Here is a 17,852-nt window from a genome sequence, read left to right as displayed (position 1 = left end):
CTGTACTGCGGCACTTAGCAATCTTTCTCCATTTTAATAATAACTTGCTCTGATTTTTTCTGCCAAAGTGCATGACTTCACACTTTCCAACATTATACTCCATCTGCCAAATTTTTGCCCACTCACTTAGCTTGTCTATGTCCTTTTACAGATTTGTTTCTGTCCTCCTCACACATTGAAGAGAGTAGTAGCTTTTATCATAACTTTTTAAAAATATTAGAGAGCAAAACAAAGATTGGGGCTCTCACATGGGGATGAGGTAGAACCTGAAATATCGTGAAAACTTTTTTTTTTTAATTTAAAGTTTCTTAAAAAAAAAATGGTTTTATCATAATGGAGAAATTTGACACTCCACAAAATTAAAATTAGTTTTTCAGAGCCATAATGTTTGTTCAGCAGACAACACACTGCTAAAACCCCAATTATACCTAATCCAAAAAGGTCTAACTTTTAATGGGGTATTTAACAGCGATATTACCGCAGAAAAGCCCAGGTTTTATTCAGTTTCACTGATTACCAGCTATGGGGGGTGGGGTCGGTCCACAGGGCAGCCTGTGTCAGAGTAGTGAATGACTGACCACAACTTCAGGATTTCCGCGTTTAGATGCCCATGCGCTACATCCTGAAGTTGTGTTCCGTTCCAATGGGGTAGTAACAGCAAACGTTGTTAGTTTGCCATTATTACCCATCACAAACTCCGATCCATTGCATTTACCTACATATAGACAGCACGCTCCAAGTTGTTTTAATACAGTTCAACATGAGGCACTATATAAATGTAATGGAATAGTCTAGAACAGGTTTTATGCCACTCTTAGCCAAAAAATATGAAAAAAATTGTATAAACAGTCAAATCTACAAAGAAATCATAAATTTGTCATTTCAGACAAGCAATGGACAGAAGCATTAAAAGATTAAAAGATAGGGAACTGGCAGGTCTGGGGAAATGCAAGAAAATGAAAGATGAAAAGCTGGGACCAGGGATGACATTTTAAAAAGTCGGACTTCAATTACGTCAATGTTTAGAGTGCCTAAGAGAAAGATGAGATGTTCTTCTTGAAGCTTGCATTGATTTTCATTGTCTTTGGCTTTGTACAGTATTGCAGAGAAGTCAAGGTGGGAAAGGGAAGGGTCGTTGGGGAAGAGAGTTAAAATGGCAAGCCACAAATAGCTCGGGGGTTACACTTGCGGACAGGACAGACGTTTGGCAAAGTGGTCACCTAATCTGGGTTTGGTTTTCCCAATGTATAGAAGATTGTTCTGTGAGCAGCAATTACAACTTGCAAAGAGGTCCAAATCAAATCTCACATTTGAAATGGTCAAAGCTACCATAGTCAACCCAAACCAAATTTATGCGCACAATGATAAAAATACTTAACAACTTCAACATACTATTGAGCCACTTAGTGAATTCTATTGCTGTTGATTAACATCTGAAGATAACACAATGTCTAATGTCACAACAGCTGCCTCTCCACATCATTAAGTTCAACTGTTTTAACAGAATTGCTGCTAGGAATTAGAAGCAAATTAATTAAGGACTACCCATTGAATATGTTTACTGAAAATGACCCTTAATGTCAATCATACCCATTTCCAACCCCACCTGATTCGAAGTGCACAAACTTTCTATCTCCTTTCTTTCCTCACAAAATAATTTGGACCTCAAATATACTCTAACCTTTTTAAAACATTAGTCACAATGGTTCAAAACTAAGACAGCTGAGACCTAAGAAAAGCTGTTTAGGACTAAAATATTAAAAAATCCATATTGAAACTAGGAGGTAAGAACATAAGAATTAGGAGCAGTAGACTGCGTGGCCCCTCGAGCCTGCTCCCCCATTCAATATGATCATGGTTTTATCTTCTACCTCAACTCTACTTTTCTGCACTATCCCTCGATTCCCTTAATATCCAAAAATCTATCAATCTCTATCTTGAATATACTCAAAGGCAGCCTCCACAGCCCTCTGGTGTAGAGTTCCAGAGATTCACCACCCTCTGAGTGAAGACGTTTCTCCTCATCTCAATCCTAAATGGCCATCCCCTTGTTCTAGACTCCTCAGCTAGAGGAAACGTCCTCCCTGCATCTACCCTGTCAAGCCCTGTAAGAATTTTGTATGCTTCAATGAGAACACCTCTCATTCTTCTAAACTCCAGAGAATATAGGCCTAATCTACTCAATCTCTTCTCATAGCACAATTCCCCCCATCCCAGGAATCAGTCTGGTGAATCTTCGTTGCACTCACTCAATGGCAAGTATTTCCTCCCTTAGGTAAGGAGACCAAACTGTATACAATACTCCAGGTGCGGTCTCATAATTGCAGTAAGACATCTTTACGCTTATACTCAAATGCTCTTGTAATAAAAGCCAACAATTCCATTTGCTTTCTAAATTGCGTGCTGTACCATGCGGTGACGAAAATACAGGCCTCGCCAGGTCCGTACAAAGTGCACACAGACCCGGCGAGGCCTCGCAAAGGCCGGTTTTCAAGACGCGATGCACATGCGCTGAAAATGTGTCAAAATTTCTGTGGACAGATCCTCTCCATTCCCGGGAGAAGGATAACCGCGCGGGAGAGATTGGTCTATTTGCCCAACTCATGTCCTTCAAACTTTTATGCCTGGTAAAAGCAGGCGCATAGCTTACTTTTACCAGCATAAGAGTTTTAAAACATATAAAAATTAAATTTAAACATTCATTTTTATATTAAAAACCATGTCCATTAAAGGTAAGTTTATTTTTAACCCTATTGAAACACATTTAAAAAATTCCCCAAAAATATTTTTTTTCTAAAACATTTAATTACAATTAATTTTAAATATGTGAGGTGTTTTATTTATTATGCTGTATTTTGGTGTTTTAGGGGTTTATTTTCATTGATAGTAATGGGGACTTGTTCAAACGTAATTTCCATTTTTATCAATGAGAATACTGCATAGTGATTGGTGGTCCAGGCCCACGTGACTCCAGCATGTACCTGAAAGACATTTTCCTATGTGCTGTGCAGCAAATCTAGGACTCCGACAGGAATCCTACGCTTCATCACCAGGTACTTCTGGCAATTTTTTCGGGTCGGAGGCGTTCAGTACGAAGGATGCCTCCGACCACAATTTTCTCCCCCCGTTAACTTTCAGTGATTCGTGTACAAGGACACCCAGGTCCCTCTGAACAGCAACACTTCCCAATCTCTCACCATTTAAAAAATAATCTGCTTTTCTATTCTTTCTACCAAAGCGGATAAGGTTCTGAATAGAATTGAAAATATGCTAAACTAGAGAAAGCAAAGGGTGGTTTCAACAGAGCTGCATCAACATGGCAAGGGTTCACTAACAGGATGCCATAAGAAATCAGTGATGGGGTTACTGCTGTTTACAATGTATATAACTAATTTAGAACTGGGCATAAAAACAAAGCTTAAGTTTGCAGATGACACCAATTTGCTGTTGCAAATTGCTGCGGTTTCAAACAATATGGAAAAGGATAATAAAAAAAGATCTTAATGGTGGTGGAAAGGGACTAATGAGTGGCAACTGTCATTTAATTTGGACAAATGCAAGGTAATGAATAAAAAATGTGAATACAAACTAAATGTCTTTATCCGACAAATAATTAGGAGGGGGATCTGGTGGAATTGATGGAATGCTCACTGAAACCAACAGCCGGGGTGCAGCAACACCAGTTGGATGCATAAATCAGAGATAAAGTCCATACTTCAGGAGGCAATAGTGAGTCTGTACAAGGCACTGTCACAGCCACACCTGCCCTACTGCGTACAATTTCAGGCACTGAATCTCAACAAGAATATCCAGGCAGTGCAGCAAAGGGTAACCAATTGGATGCTTATTTTAAAGAATCAGGAGAGGATTAAGGACTTGGGATTGTTTACGCTAAAGATCAGGTTCAGGGGAGAAAAGTAAGAAACAAAACAAGGCCAGGGGAGAGGGAAGACTGCGTACCAAAGGGAAGGGACAGAATGCATGGGATAGGGGGAAATGGATGGGGGCGGGGGGGGAGAGGAGGAAGTAGATGGCAATGAAGGGGAAATTCCACTGCTTTCTGACTCGTGCATTCTGTTCCCCATCTATATCCTTTACTAAAATGTTTTCTGTAACTGTCTGGTGACTAATTCACCAGTCCCATTACTCTTCTTCACGCACTTTCGCTGCTAATGGTAATGCTCTGTGTACTGAAGATGGCAGTTCTCCCAAGAGTTCTTGTCTCTACTGAAGCAGTGATCCAGAGTGACCTGAAAGTGTGTGAAGAGGAGTAGGATTTGTCCAGTGCATTAGCCTCGGAACTCGGAAGAAACGAGAGTGGGTGGTTGAGTAGGCCCAGCTGTGCTGCTTTGCCTCAGTAAACACTGACAACCCGGCCCTTAAAACACTAATCAGTGTGAAATGTTAATGGACAGTTATGAATAACATTCATTAATACTGGTTATTGAGGATGACAGTCATGGTCGTTTCCACAATACAAAGGACCATGAGGTGTCCGAGATGGGAGGCTCAGAGACTTGGGTAATGTGGGAACTGCCATCCACAATGGTCCTGGGTGTCTTCGACTACCCATATCTCTTGGTATTTCCTAAGTTCCATTAGCAATCTGGGCATCATTTACCGAAATGGCAAATGCTTTGGCAGTTGCTTTGCACACATTTGTTGTGATGGTGTCAGACGTGAACCTCTAATATTTATTGTACTGTGCCTTTGATACTTCATCTACACTATATTTGTTGCCTGTTTCAGCATTGTAACTCTTCTCTTTAACCAGATGTTGAATGTGGAGGCTCCATTCACACTGGTATACTCAACAGGAGCTCTGCAATGGCAAGCAGTGGATAACAACTTGCATTTATAAAGTGCATTTAACATAGCAAAACGTCCCAAGGCACTTCACAAGAGTGTTATCAAACAAAATTTGACACTGAGCTACATAGGGAGATATTAGGACAGGTGACCTAAAGCTTAGTCAAAGAAGTAGATTTTTAAGGGGCATCTTAAAGGAGGAAAGAGAGGTAGAGAAGTGGAGAGGTTTAGGGGAGGGAAGTCCAGTGGTTAGCTGAAAGCACGGCCGCCAATGGTGAAATGATTAAAATGGGGGATGCGCAAGAGGCCAGAATTGGAGGAGCATAGAGCTCTCAAAGGATTGTGAGGATGGAGGAGGTTAGAGATAGGGACGGCCAGGCCATGGAGGGATTTGAAAACAAGGATGATAATTTGAAAATCGTGGCATTGCTTAACCAGGAGCCAATGTAGGTCAGCAAACACATGGGTGATGAGTGAACGGGACTTGGTGCGGGTAGGATAAGAATAGCAGAGTTTTGGATGAGATTAAGCTTGTAGAGGATGGATGGTGGGAGGCCGGCCAGGAGTGCATTGGAATAGTCAAGTCTAGAGGTAACAAAGGCATGGATGGTAACAAAGGCATGGATGAGGGTTTCAGCAGCAGATGAGCGGAGGCAGGGCAATGTTATGGAAGTGGAAATAAGGGGCTGGATTTTCGGATTTGCCGTTTTCGTGGCAAAAATGGAGGAGGGGCGGGAAATTTACCGCCCAATTAACATCTGCGCTTTGTAGAGCAACTTTTGTCATTTGGGCCTTGCAGCGCAAAGGAATGCGTTGTACTAGTTTCGCGGTGCAAAAACGGGATCCTCGCCAACTTTAGTGCGGGGCCGGGAGTGCTCTGAGAGAGGCCTTGGGAGGGGGAGTCACAAAAACTTTCAAAAAACATTGCCAACGCCCTTACCACACAAATCGCTGCAAAAATATAAAAAAGTTTAAACTTTAACTTAACTTTTTTACAGTTTATTCAAATCACCACTGCCGGTGGGGCTGGACCACTGCGTTTTCCCTGGTGGTCATCGGGGGGCGCATTTCGCGGCGTACAGGTCGGGTGATTGACAAATCTTGTGCTGGCGTCACAATGTGAGCTGTTGCACACCCGGTGCAGTTCTCCCCGGCGGTGCTTCTAAGCAAACGCCGCCACAAAAACCGACCCGAGGATCTCGCCCGGAGGGTCAAAACTCAGCAAAAAAACAGTCACAAATAACCCAAAAATCCAGCCCACAAAGTCTTCATGATGCCACGGATATGTGGTCGGAAACTCATCTCAAGGTCAAATATGACACCAAGGTTGCAAACAGTCTGGTTCAGCCTCAGACAGTTGCCAGGGAGAGGGATGGAGTCTGTGGCTAGGGAACGGAGTTTGCGGCAGACACTGAAGACAATGGCTTCAGTTTTCCTAATATTTAGTTGGAGGAGATTTCTGCACATCCAATACTGAAAGTCAGATAAGCAGTCTGACAATTTAGAGACAGTGGAGGGGTTGAGCGCGGACATGGTGAAGTGCCGAATGTAGTCAGCATACATGTGGAAACGAACGCTGTGTTTTCGGATGATGTTGCTGAAGGGCAGCTTGTAGATGAGAAACAGGAAGGGGTCAGATCCGTGAGGCACTCCAGAGGCAACGGTGTAGGAGCGGGAAGAGAAGCTATTGCAGGTGATTCTCTGGCTCCGACTGGATACGCAAGAATGTAAAGAGGAAGAGGATGGTGTGATCAACCATGTCAGAGGCTGCAGACAGGTCGAAAACGAAGAGGAGGGAGGGATAGGATACCCTTTGTGACTTTATATTACTCAAAAAAAAAATCGGCACTGCACGATCATTTTGCAGAGCATTAAATAAGCAGTAAAATGGGGGGGGGGGGGGGGGAAAAAGACAACCTAGTGATTTTTGGGAAAAACAATAGAATGGCAAAACAAAGCCACTGGCTTCAGCAGGTTGAAGTGTTTATACCGCTATGCAGTACCTGCAAACTCTTGAAGCCAGTACTCAAAAGAGTGCATTTTAGGATAGTTAAAAAGACAAGTTACAGCCAATGATCCCTCTAATTTGCGGTCCCTTTAAATTTGTTGCGTGGCCGTGCACGCGTGGTATCTGCTAGCTGCAGCGCAGAGGAACATTGGTTACAGCAGATTATTGCTGGAAGTCAAAAGATTTACAGTGTGGTCCATTTAAACCTGATTCTATACTACACAAAATCCTGTGCTAGCACCATTGGCTCCCAACTCATGGGTCTCACACAGCTGACTGTAACCTGTAGGTAAACCTGCCAGGACTCGAGGCTGGCCAACAGGTAGCTAGTCTTATATTGAGAACCTATTGAGTGCTAGCACAGATCTTGCATAATTTAAATGCCTAATCAGCACCTGATTGCAGCAAAATGTAAGCATTCCTATCTTAAATTCCTAAATGTAAGCTGACACTTTTCAATGACGGCATTTTAAAATTTATAGTATGGCGTTGGTACAGAACAGCAATATTCTCACTGCCAATATGTGCTTATGTGCAATAACGATCAAAATGGCCCTCAAAAGTTCAGTGGTCACCTACTATAAATGTACCCGTTGAAAGTGTAAACTGTAGTCTTTGAGCTACATCTCCTCTAATTTCTAACTCAAAGGAATTTGCAAGAAATGCTAAAAGTGTCACTTTAGGAACTTTTACAAAATTACAAGATATTTTACAAAATTACAAGATAGTTATAAAATAGATACAGATAAGGGCAGACATTCAGTCCATCTTAACTCATATTCCGAAATAAAAAATGAATTCGGGGGGAGGGGGGGGGGGGGGAGAAGAGAAAGCAAGGTTTTTGCCTCCATTACCCTACCCAAGAGATGATTCCATGTGTCAAACACTTTTGTATGAAGACATTCTTCTATTCTTCTGACATCAGTCCTCAGTTCACCAGGTTCAACCTATGCTCCTTGTTTTAATATCCTGGCACATATTGAAATAGTACTCCAAGTTAGCCTCATTTATGCCTTTTAGTATCTTGCATATTTCTATAAAGTCCCCTTTTGGTCCCAGTTTCTCCAGTATTTCATTTTAGTTAATTCCTTTGAAACAACCAAAAAGCCTTATAAGAACATAAGAAATAAGAGTAGGCAATTTGGCCGCTCGAGCCTGCTCTGCCATTCAATATTATGGTGCTCTCTTGCACCGCCTCTATGGCTTGAACGTTCTCTTATATCTTAGTGACAAAAATGTAACAATACTCTAGATGCAGTATGACGGTGGTACTGCATAATTTTAGCATGGCACTTTGACGTCCACATTCTGTTCACTTTGTCTGTTGCTGCTCCACAATGATTTAATGCGTTAACTGCTGAATCTACAAAACCCTTTCCAGTTCACCTTTAGCTATTTCTACATCATCCATAGTATACATTTGAGCACCCATTTTTCCTTCTCATGTGTAATTCTCACTTGCATTGAATTTCACCTGCCACTGATTTATCCATTTGCAGGTTTTATCTAACTCCCCTTTGTAGGTACGTGGAACCTGACACCCGCGCCCAAGTTTATTATCTTCACATTTGACAGGTTTGCATTGGGTTTCTGAATCTGTCACTTAAGTTTGGCACGGATCCCTGACACACGTTAGAGGAGTGCAGCCAACACCAAATGCTTAGTTGTCCCACCGTGAGTTGCATAATTATAAATTGCCCAAACTGCAGAGAACTGACAGCATTGTAAGCCCACAAAATGTGGGTCTATGAATCTGTCATCAGATTAAGCATTTTCTGCTGTAACAAGTTAAAACACATAGCTAGCTCAGCATGCGTGTACTCCAACATGTACTCCAACCTTGCATTAGAGTCTAAAGAGACCAGCTCCCAGTGACAAATAGAAGTGGGAGACAAAGGCTCATGGATGTCATACTCTAAATACCTGAACAAAAGGAAAAATGACAATGTAAAAGCACCATTTACGAGGCCCCACAAGAAACCCCAGAAAAATGATCCCCTCTTGTTTGGGGCCTGAGAATTGCAGAGAGATATTTTTGCACCAATGGGTGCAAGACACAATAGGGCAATGGGACTCACTTACAGTCTGCTTCCCCTTCATCTGTGGGCCTCAGCAGATTTGCTGCCTCAAGGTTTCCATTCACAGACAACCCAGTTATAGAATGACCAGGCTGGGATTAAACACTGTCCCCCTCTTTTTCTTGCTCTCAAACAAAAGGAAGCAAAGGAATATCATTAAATGGCAAGTTTAGCCCAGAGTCCACTCAGTAAGAGGGACAGTCGCATTAAAGCATGAACTATGACCCAAATTTCCTCAGTGCCTCGGATATACATGAGGTGGTTTCCGGATGAACGAAAACTTGGGGGGGGGGGGGGGGGGGGGGGAGATGGATCCTAGTAACACTAAGTTTCCACCCTGAAGAGTAGATCACGAGGGTTTCTTCTGAGGGCAGGTGGAAGTTTCATCTGCCTATTAAAAAAGGATGGCCAGCAGAATTACATCATCCATTGTAATTCCCACTGACCCCACCTTCTGTGTCCCAAACAAACCACTAAGATACCAATGACCAGTTAATTGAAGCATCAGAGGTAAAGTTTACAGCTGTATTCCAGACTGCGATCATTGTCAAGAACATTCAAAAATACAAATTTTGGACAGAGAAATCAGCCTTTTTTTTTTAAATACCAATTTCAACTCTTTACTGTTGATTTAGCCGGACAAATTCACATGAAAGCATCTAACTAGCAATGATTTCTCCCCACTCCCCCAAGTAACAAGTGTCTGCCTTTTTATAGAAATGACTGATCCTGGAAACTCCAATGGAATCAGGTTCACAATTATCCATCAGGGCACAATTGCCACTCTGCCACAATTACATGAGCAGAATGGGATCACGGATATATATATCAGGTACAACATCTCAAATTCGGCAACCTCAGGACCGAGACCTTGCAGGTTTTCGGATTTTTCCGGATTTCGGACAAGAAAATCTATGGGCCGTAAATTCCACAAAGTACGCACGGACCCGGCAAGGCCTCGCAAAAGCCAGTTTTCGGGGTGCAACGCACGTGCGCCGCTGAAAAATGACTTTTCCAATCTGTCTAGATTTCTCCGGAGAGGATCTTCCACAACCCCAAAGCCGATCACTCGTCCAGCCTGTCGGTTTTTGGACAATAATTCCAGACTACTGAATATCAAATTGGATTTTCTCAAAAATGTCCGGTTTTTGGACAATTCCGATTTTTGGACAGCTGGATTTGAGACGTCTCAAATTTTTGAGAAAATCCAATTTGATATTCAGTAGTCCGGAATTATTTAATATAACTTATCTTCCCCTCCCCACCCACACTTTGTCGTCTTGTTGGGAAATACCTGACCGCCACTCAGTTACTATCCAGATCGGCGTGAGTGAATCAGGAGTTTACTGTGTGGTGAATCACTGGCATGGACCGGTGTCCCATCACTGCATGGTGCATGCAGCATTGCAGCCATTTCCAACACCTAAAAAAATGAGTAACACTGCATTTGGATAATAGGACAAGTTAAATTCTGCAGAGCGAATAAAGTACCATCAGATCTTCACAGAGGTAATTTTCCATACTTTTTTTTATATTCCCTTCTGGTTGTTCTGCGGCAGTAAACTATTTCCACTCCCACTCCAGCAAAATAATTCACCGTACAAAGAAAAATTTAGAATTTAACAGTTGCAAAGTGTGCATGCGCTAACTACATTGGAGAATCTAAGTGTAGTACAACATAAAGCAAAAATAGATCAACAGAACTGGGATTGTGTTATTCCACTATACCAAAAAAAATCTAAATATTGTGTCTGCATAGTTAATGAGCTTTAGAAGTTATTTAGCCTGTGTAAAAGACCATGTAATTTAAGTAGCTAACACTCCTCAACCACAGCCATTTCACACAGAAGATCCACCACCTTATGGTCACCAATGTGTGTTACTTTGTCTAGTCAGAAACAATATCTTCCATTTATAACCCTATTACATCAATGCCTGCATGTTAAAACCTAAATATGTTGCAAGCCCACTTTGCAACATCACAATTAGTTCTTGGTACACTCTGTTGTACCCAATATCTGAACTCAAGAGTTCAATAGGAAAATATGTTCTAATTACGAGTTGTTTTTGTGATCAATGCATAAAATATGTTTAGTTTTACACTACACAGATTTGCAGTGTTGTTGGTCCTAAAGTTGTGTAGTTCAGTCATGGTTTTATGGAAGCTTGTGTCCTGCCATCAATTATGTAATCCATTACGTGAGCCATAACACAAGTAGCTTTTGAAATAACACGTTTCCTTCTAAAGTGTGATCAGCAATTCCTTTACTAGCTTCAGTATGACAAGAATTTGAACGGCTTGGTCAACACACATGCAAACAGTACAGGCCCCAACAAAACCACAAGTTTTGAATCAAGAAAACTTGTGGGCCTCATCACTAACAGACTAACATTAACTGATCATTCAACATTTATTTTAATCGCAGACGAGGCACTCATCCACCTCTAGTGTTGCTAATGTCAGCCACAGCAACATGTGGGTTACAGGCTTTTCTTCAAGCGGTTCCCCTCCCCCACAGCACGAGTCTGGGCCCGAGCCGCGCTTCTCCCGCACCTTCAGCCGGCTCCCCGACCCCCAGCGGGCGCTGCAAGCAAACAGAGCCCGGAGTGATGGTTTGCTGAACTTCCCCCACAGTCTTTACCCCCAGGCCCGTGCTCAGGCCCCCACACACTATCTAGGAGCCGCCTGCTTTAACCCCAAGGCTTAGGGGAGGGGTTGTGGGGGATGCAGGCCCCCCTCGGGGGGGGGGGGGAACCCGGCAGCACCACCGGCCCGGCCCGGGGCTACCAATTCCAGTGGAGGGTGGGGGTAAAGAGTCGGTGAGCGCCCCTCCCCCACCGCCGGGCCTAGCGGAGCAGGCCGCGTCCCTCCGCCCTCTCCCTGCTTCAGAAACACTCCCCTCCCTCCCCTCCAGCTCGGTCCAGGGTAGAGTTTGTACCCAGAGCCGGAGGGCTGACTCACCGGGAACCGCAGACGCTCGGCCTCCTTCTCCGGGCTGCTCGGCGGCCTCTTGTTGTCGCTCCTTCCCCACCCCCCTCTCTTGCTCTCTCTCGAGGCCGGGGCTTCGCCGGGCTAATAATGGAAATTTCTGGATATAAAACCTCGCATCCGTGCCAGCTGGAGCCGATCGATCGTTTGTATTGTCCCAGGAAGAGCGGCCGATGTGTAAAAAAAAATAATAAAAAATGAAGCTGAAGCGGGTTGTCGGTGGGTGCGGGGCGACCAGGCTTTGCCGAGGAGAATGTCAGGCTGAACACAGCCAAACGTTCACTGCCATCCAACGTCTGCCTTCCTTCCCTCCCTCCCCCCGCCCGCCAGCCGCTGTGACCCGGCCCGCGCAAATGGCTCACTCACAGCAACAGGGCTCTATTGTGCGAGCAGCTGAGAAAGGGAGGAGGCTGACGGGGAAACAACACAACTCTCACTTGTCGTGTCTCCGCGCCAGATCACTACAAACAAATCCAAAACACAGATTGTTTTTATTCCCCCGATTTTTTTTTGGTAGTGGTGAACAGACGAATAAATGGCCACAATCTCTAGTTTATACAATGTTTCAAAATTTGGATGTTGGCAGAAAAAGGCCATTTATTTTCCCACCAGGGATAAAGTGAGCCTCCCTCTAAAAGAAGAAATCCTCTACTGACAACTGTAGCACATCTAGAGCTGTATAGATAAAGACAATCCCTGAATAGTGATGTCTATTATGGTCTTAATAACCTTCAGATTTTTCTACATTACAACAGTGACTACATTTCAAAAAGTGCTTCGGTGCCTGTAAAGCATTTTGGGGCATCTGGTGGTCATGAATGGCGCTATATAAATGCAAGTCTTTCTTTTTATAATTCAGTGTCCTTGGATGGTATGGTATTGCAGCACAGTAATTGCAGCATCGCAGTCAGTGCAGAGTTAGCTGATTTTAACTGGGGTAGTATTTGGATTGTGCAATTTACTTTATCAGCCCTGAGCTGGGGAGGAGAAAATCAACTATCCATTGACCGCAGCTGGAAATTGTGTACAGACTGGTTGGGGGCAGGATCATGCTTTGCTCTGATGACCATGGGAGAATAGTCTCCAAACGCTCACTGTATAGGCATACACTTGAAGAGTGCCACGTGATACTGTTAGGCTACTGGTTCATGTGGAGTCAAACTCCAGTATGTCAACACTTTGAGGAAAAAAGAGGGAAAACTGGGAGAAACTACAATCTTCTCATAGTTAACATTACTATACCGATCATACTTTTGTAACCGCCCCCATGTGATCATAATTTTATAACCCCCGCCCCTCCCCTCTTGTCAAGTAACATGAAGCAATAAGGCAAACCTGAAAACAAAATGGAAACTCAAGTAAACTTCAATATGTAAAAATCAAGAATCTGTTATTCTTTCTATAATATATGCTCAATATTGTAATCCAATAAAGATGCTTTTAGTTTTCAGGAGAACATTTTTCCAGATCATATGAAATGACTACACGTTTTATTTTCCAGTAAAATATTTGAGTATAATCTCACTGAAAACTCTTCCTAGTACATGTTACTCAGCCACATGGCAAAACTCTGCATTGAGATGATGATGCTTTACTGCAGCAGGAAAAAAGATTGGTGACACGGTTGGAAATTCTGGGCCTGATAGTAAAACTTAAAAACAAAAGAGATGATCTGTTATAAAGAATATAAATGCCTGAATGTTTTCAATAGCACAAAACATTCATATATTGTTTCAGCTTTGTTCTTATGGTTTGTGACATTTCCAACCCACTCCAATGGGTTATCAGCCATCTAACACTTGGAGGCATCTATTATTTGCTGTATCATGCCCACTGTGTGAGCTAAGTGCCAATTTATTGTGTAGTTATGTTATCATAATAGCCTCTCACCATCTATCAGCACTGTTTTAACAATTATTAACAATATTTTCGTTTTTCTGAGATATGCATTTTTTTAAAGATCCATAAGGGTAAAGATAAATACGTACACTTGAGATCTTATGGATACGAGGAGAAAAGCACATTAAAATTTTGTGTTCAGGTGACATCTGTAAATAAAAATTGGAGCGACAATTTCACTATTTATGATGTCTCTGAACTAGATGGGTCCTCGTTACAGTATATTGTTGTATCTATGCACTGCACCATGAAATGAAAAAATATTCAATTTTGAACTGTGGTGGATTGCAAATTTCAGAACAACCGACAGAGGCATTTGACCCTGAAATGAGCTTTCAATCACATATCTGCAGCGTAACTAAGATCGCCTATTTCCGTAACATCACCCGTCTCCACTCTTGCCTCAGCTCATCCACTGCCGAAGCTCTCATCCATGCCTTTGTTACCTCTAGACTTGATTATTCCAACTCACTCCTGGCTGGCCTCCCATATTCTACCCAAATGTAAACTAGAGGTGATCCAAAACTCGGCTGCCCGTATCCTAATTCGCACCAAGTCCCGCTCACCCATCACCCATGTGCTTGCTGACCTACATTGGCTCCCGGTTAAGCAACGCCTTGATTTCAAAATTCACATCCTTGTTTTCAAATCCTTCCTTGGTCTCGCTCCTCCTTATCTCTGTAATCTCCTCCAACCCCACAACCATCCCCAACCCCACAACCATCCCCGCCCCCACCCCGGCCTCCCCAAGATATCTGCACTCAACTAATTCTGCCCTCTTGAGCATCCTAGATTATAATCGCTCAACCATTGGTGGCCGTGTCTTTTTGTTGCCTCGGCCCCAAGCTCTGGAACTCCCTGCCTAAACCTGTCCGCCTCGCTATCTTGCATTCCTCCTTCAAGACGCTCCTTAAAACCTACCTCTTTGACCAAATTTTTGGTCAGCTGCCCTAATTTCTCCTTAGGTAGCTTGGTGTCAAAACATTTTTTTTGTCTCATAATACTCCTGTGAAGCGCCTTAGGACATTTCACTATGTTAAAGGAGTTATATAAATACATGTTGTTGTTGTTGAAACAGGTCACCTGCTCACCATTTCAATCAGAAAATGATATTGTGTCAAGTTGACACCTAAAAGTGGGAAAGAAAAATTAATTAAAATATTGATATGCATCCCTTTTGAGCAATCCCATTGGCTGCCACCAGTTGTGATTTTGTTTCCAGCAATACTACAGAAGAACAACTAATAACTTTAACAATAAGAATTGTAGGTGACACAGAACTTTGTAGCATGCAGGAATATCCATAATCTTCAACCTGCAATGTGTTGAGAGGATGGAATTCAGGTCAGCGGAGGTGGGAGAACAATTTTATGTAGAACCAGCAAACTAGCTAGCTTGGGAATCTTACATGTTGCCACTGCTTTTTTCAACAGTGCTGCTTAGCAAGACATCCTTAATAAAACAGGACAGTTGAAAGTTATGGCAATTCACCACGTTGAGCTTCAGGTCTCAGCTTTACCATTGTGGGAAGGTCGCAACTGAAGGCCAAAGGCTGGATTTTCGGCTCGATTGCGCCTCTGGTAGCGCCCCGGAGGGGCGGTTTTTAGGCATAGTGGCGGGCGTCCAGCTTTTACTGCCCAGTCGACAAATTCGGCTCAAGGCTTGCGGCAGCACTAAAACTTACCGTCCTGCCCTCTAGTTTCACCGAGATCATGATGTCAATTGTCATGCAACGCTCCGCTAGCACCCCAGGTGCAAAATTAGGCCTTAATGCCCCATTATATGCCCGCCCCAGGAAACGCCTGAAAAACCAGGCATTCCCAGTGTGCAACAGATGGTGTTTGCAGCGTATTTAAATGGAGGGAGGAGAATCCTACATCGCAGGTCACATTGGCTGCACACAGCACACTGCGTGAAGCTCCGACTTGAAAACGGCAGTTTTATCTGCCATTACATAGAAACATAGAAAATAGGTGCAGGAGTAGGCCATTCGGCCCTTTGAGCCTGCACCATCATTCAATAAGATCATGGCTGATCATTCCCTCAGTACCCCTTTCCTGCTTTCTCTCCATACCCCTTGATCCCTTTAGCCGTAAGGGCCATATCTAACTCCCTCTTGAATATATCCAATGAACTGGCATTAACAACTCTCTGCAGTAGGGAATTCCACAGGTTAACAACTCTCTGAGTGAAGAAGTTTCTCCTTATCTCAGTCCTAAATGGCCTACCCCTTATCCTAAGACTCTGTCCCCTGGTTCTGGACTTCCCCATCATCGGGAACATTCTTCCCGCATCTAACCTGTCCAGTCCCGTCAGAATCTTGTAAGTTTCTATGAGATCCCCTCTCATCCTTCTAAACTCCAGTGTATAAAGGCCCAGTTGATCCAGTCTCTCCTCATATGTCAGTCCCGCCATCCCGGGAATCAGTCTGGTGAACCTTCGCTGCACTCCCTCAATAGCAAGAATGTCCTTCCTCAGATTAGGAGACCAAAACTGAACACAATATTCCAGGTGAGGCCTCACCAAGGCCCTGTACAACTGCAGTAAGAGCTCCCTGCTCCTATACTCAAATCCCCTAGCTATGAAGGCCAACATACCATTTGCCTTCTTCACTGCCTGCTGTACCTGCATGCCAACTTAAATGACTGATGAACCATGACACCCAGGTCTCATTGCTCCTCCCCCTTTCCTAATCTGCCACCATTCAGATAATATTGTGCCTTCATGTTTTTGCCCCCCAAAGTGGATAACGTCACATTTATCCACATTATACTGCATCAGCCATGCATTTGCCCACTCACCTAACCTGTCCAAGTCACCCTGCAGCCTTTTAGCATCCTTACAGTGTCCTTACAAGTTCAGTGAGAGAATTTAATGGGGGAATTACTAGTTTGCCAGCGTATCATGCTCCATGCTATTGCTCGGCGGTGTCAAGATAGAAGAAGGGCTCTTGGCCATGTTGGCCCACGGATGAGGGACTGAGATGAGGAGAAACTTCTTCACTCAGAGAGTTGTTAACCTGTGGAATTCCCTGTCGCAGAGAGTTGTTGATGCCAGTTCATTGGATATATTCAAGAGGGAGTTAGATATGGCCCTTACGGCTAAGGGGATCAAGGGGTATGGAGAGAAAGCAGGAGAGGGGTACTGAGGGAATGATCAGCCATGATCTTATTGAATGGTGGTGCAGGCTCAAAGGGCCAAATGGCCTACTCCTGCAACTATTTTCTATGAGGAGAGGCTGAAGACATCTGGGGGGGAGGGGGGAAGGACTTCCCCCCCCCCCCATGGGTTTACAGGCACCAACGCTCAGATCTCCAGCTCTCTGAGAAGCAGTGTGTGAGAAGGCTGTGCTTCCAAAAGGAAATGCTGACAGAGATATGCTAGCTCCTTCAAGCAGACCTACAGCCTTCCAGTGTCAACAGGACTGCGCTGCCCATCGCAGTGAAGGTGACTGTGGCGCTGGCCTTCTAAGCCTCCTGCTCCCTCCAGGCAGCAGTAGGAAACATATATAGCATCTCTCAATACACTACACATCACTGCATTCGCCTCATCACAAAGGCTCTGTACACCCGCAGAATCAACTTCAAAATGTTCCCAATGAGCAGGGACAGCCAGAACGAGTGAGCATTTGGGTTCGACAGAATTGCGGGCTTCCCGAGGGATCAAGGAGCCATTGACTGCACACAGGTGGCCTTGCGAGCACCAACACAGAATGCAGAGGTACTCAGAAACCGAAAGGGATATTACTCCCTAAACGACAGCTAGTGTGCGGCCACTCAGTGCGTCCTCGCAGTGAATGCCCACTATCAGGGAGCACACAAGATGCTTTTATCTTGTGTGAGAGCAGTGTCTCATGAATGTTTCAGCGACAAAGGGAAGGGCGCGGCTGGCTGCTCAGGGACAAAGGATACGGCCTAGCCACCTGGCTCATGGCCACCTAGCTAATGATCCCCTCCGCAACCCCACCACAGAAGCCGAGAAGCACGACAATGAGAGCTATGCAGCCAGACGCAACATCATCAAACAGACAATTGGGGTGCTCAAGCAGTGCTTTTAATGCCTGGACCAC

General features: G+C 43.9%; 1 protein-coding gene across 3 annotated transcripts in view; it reads right to left on the bottom strand.

Annotated features, from left to right (window-relative positions):
* Positions 1–12,199, bottom strand: part of tbl1xr1a (TBL1X/Y related 1a) — a 213,089-nt gene extending 200,890 nt beyond the window's left edge. For all 3 annotated transcript variants that reach the window (XM_070883509.1, XM_070883507.1, XM_070883510.1), the window contains exon 1: positions 11,858–12,199. The gene's annotated coding sequence lies outside the window, so the exon portion shown is untranslated. The remainder of the gene's footprint in view (positions 1–11,857) is intronic.
* Positions 12,200–17,852: the final 5,653 nt, after the last annotated feature.

This window comes from Pristiophorus japonicus, chromosome 6, assembly GCF_044704955.1.
Source record: "Pristiophorus japonicus isolate sPriJap1 chromosome 6, sPriJap1.hap1, whole genome shotgun sequence".
Lineage (NCBI taxonomy): Eukaryota > Metazoa > Chordata > Chondrichthyes > Pristiophoridae > Pristiophorus > Pristiophorus japonicus.
Note: the sequence above shows the minus strand (reverse complement) of the source record. Positions and strands in the feature narration are given on the sequence as shown.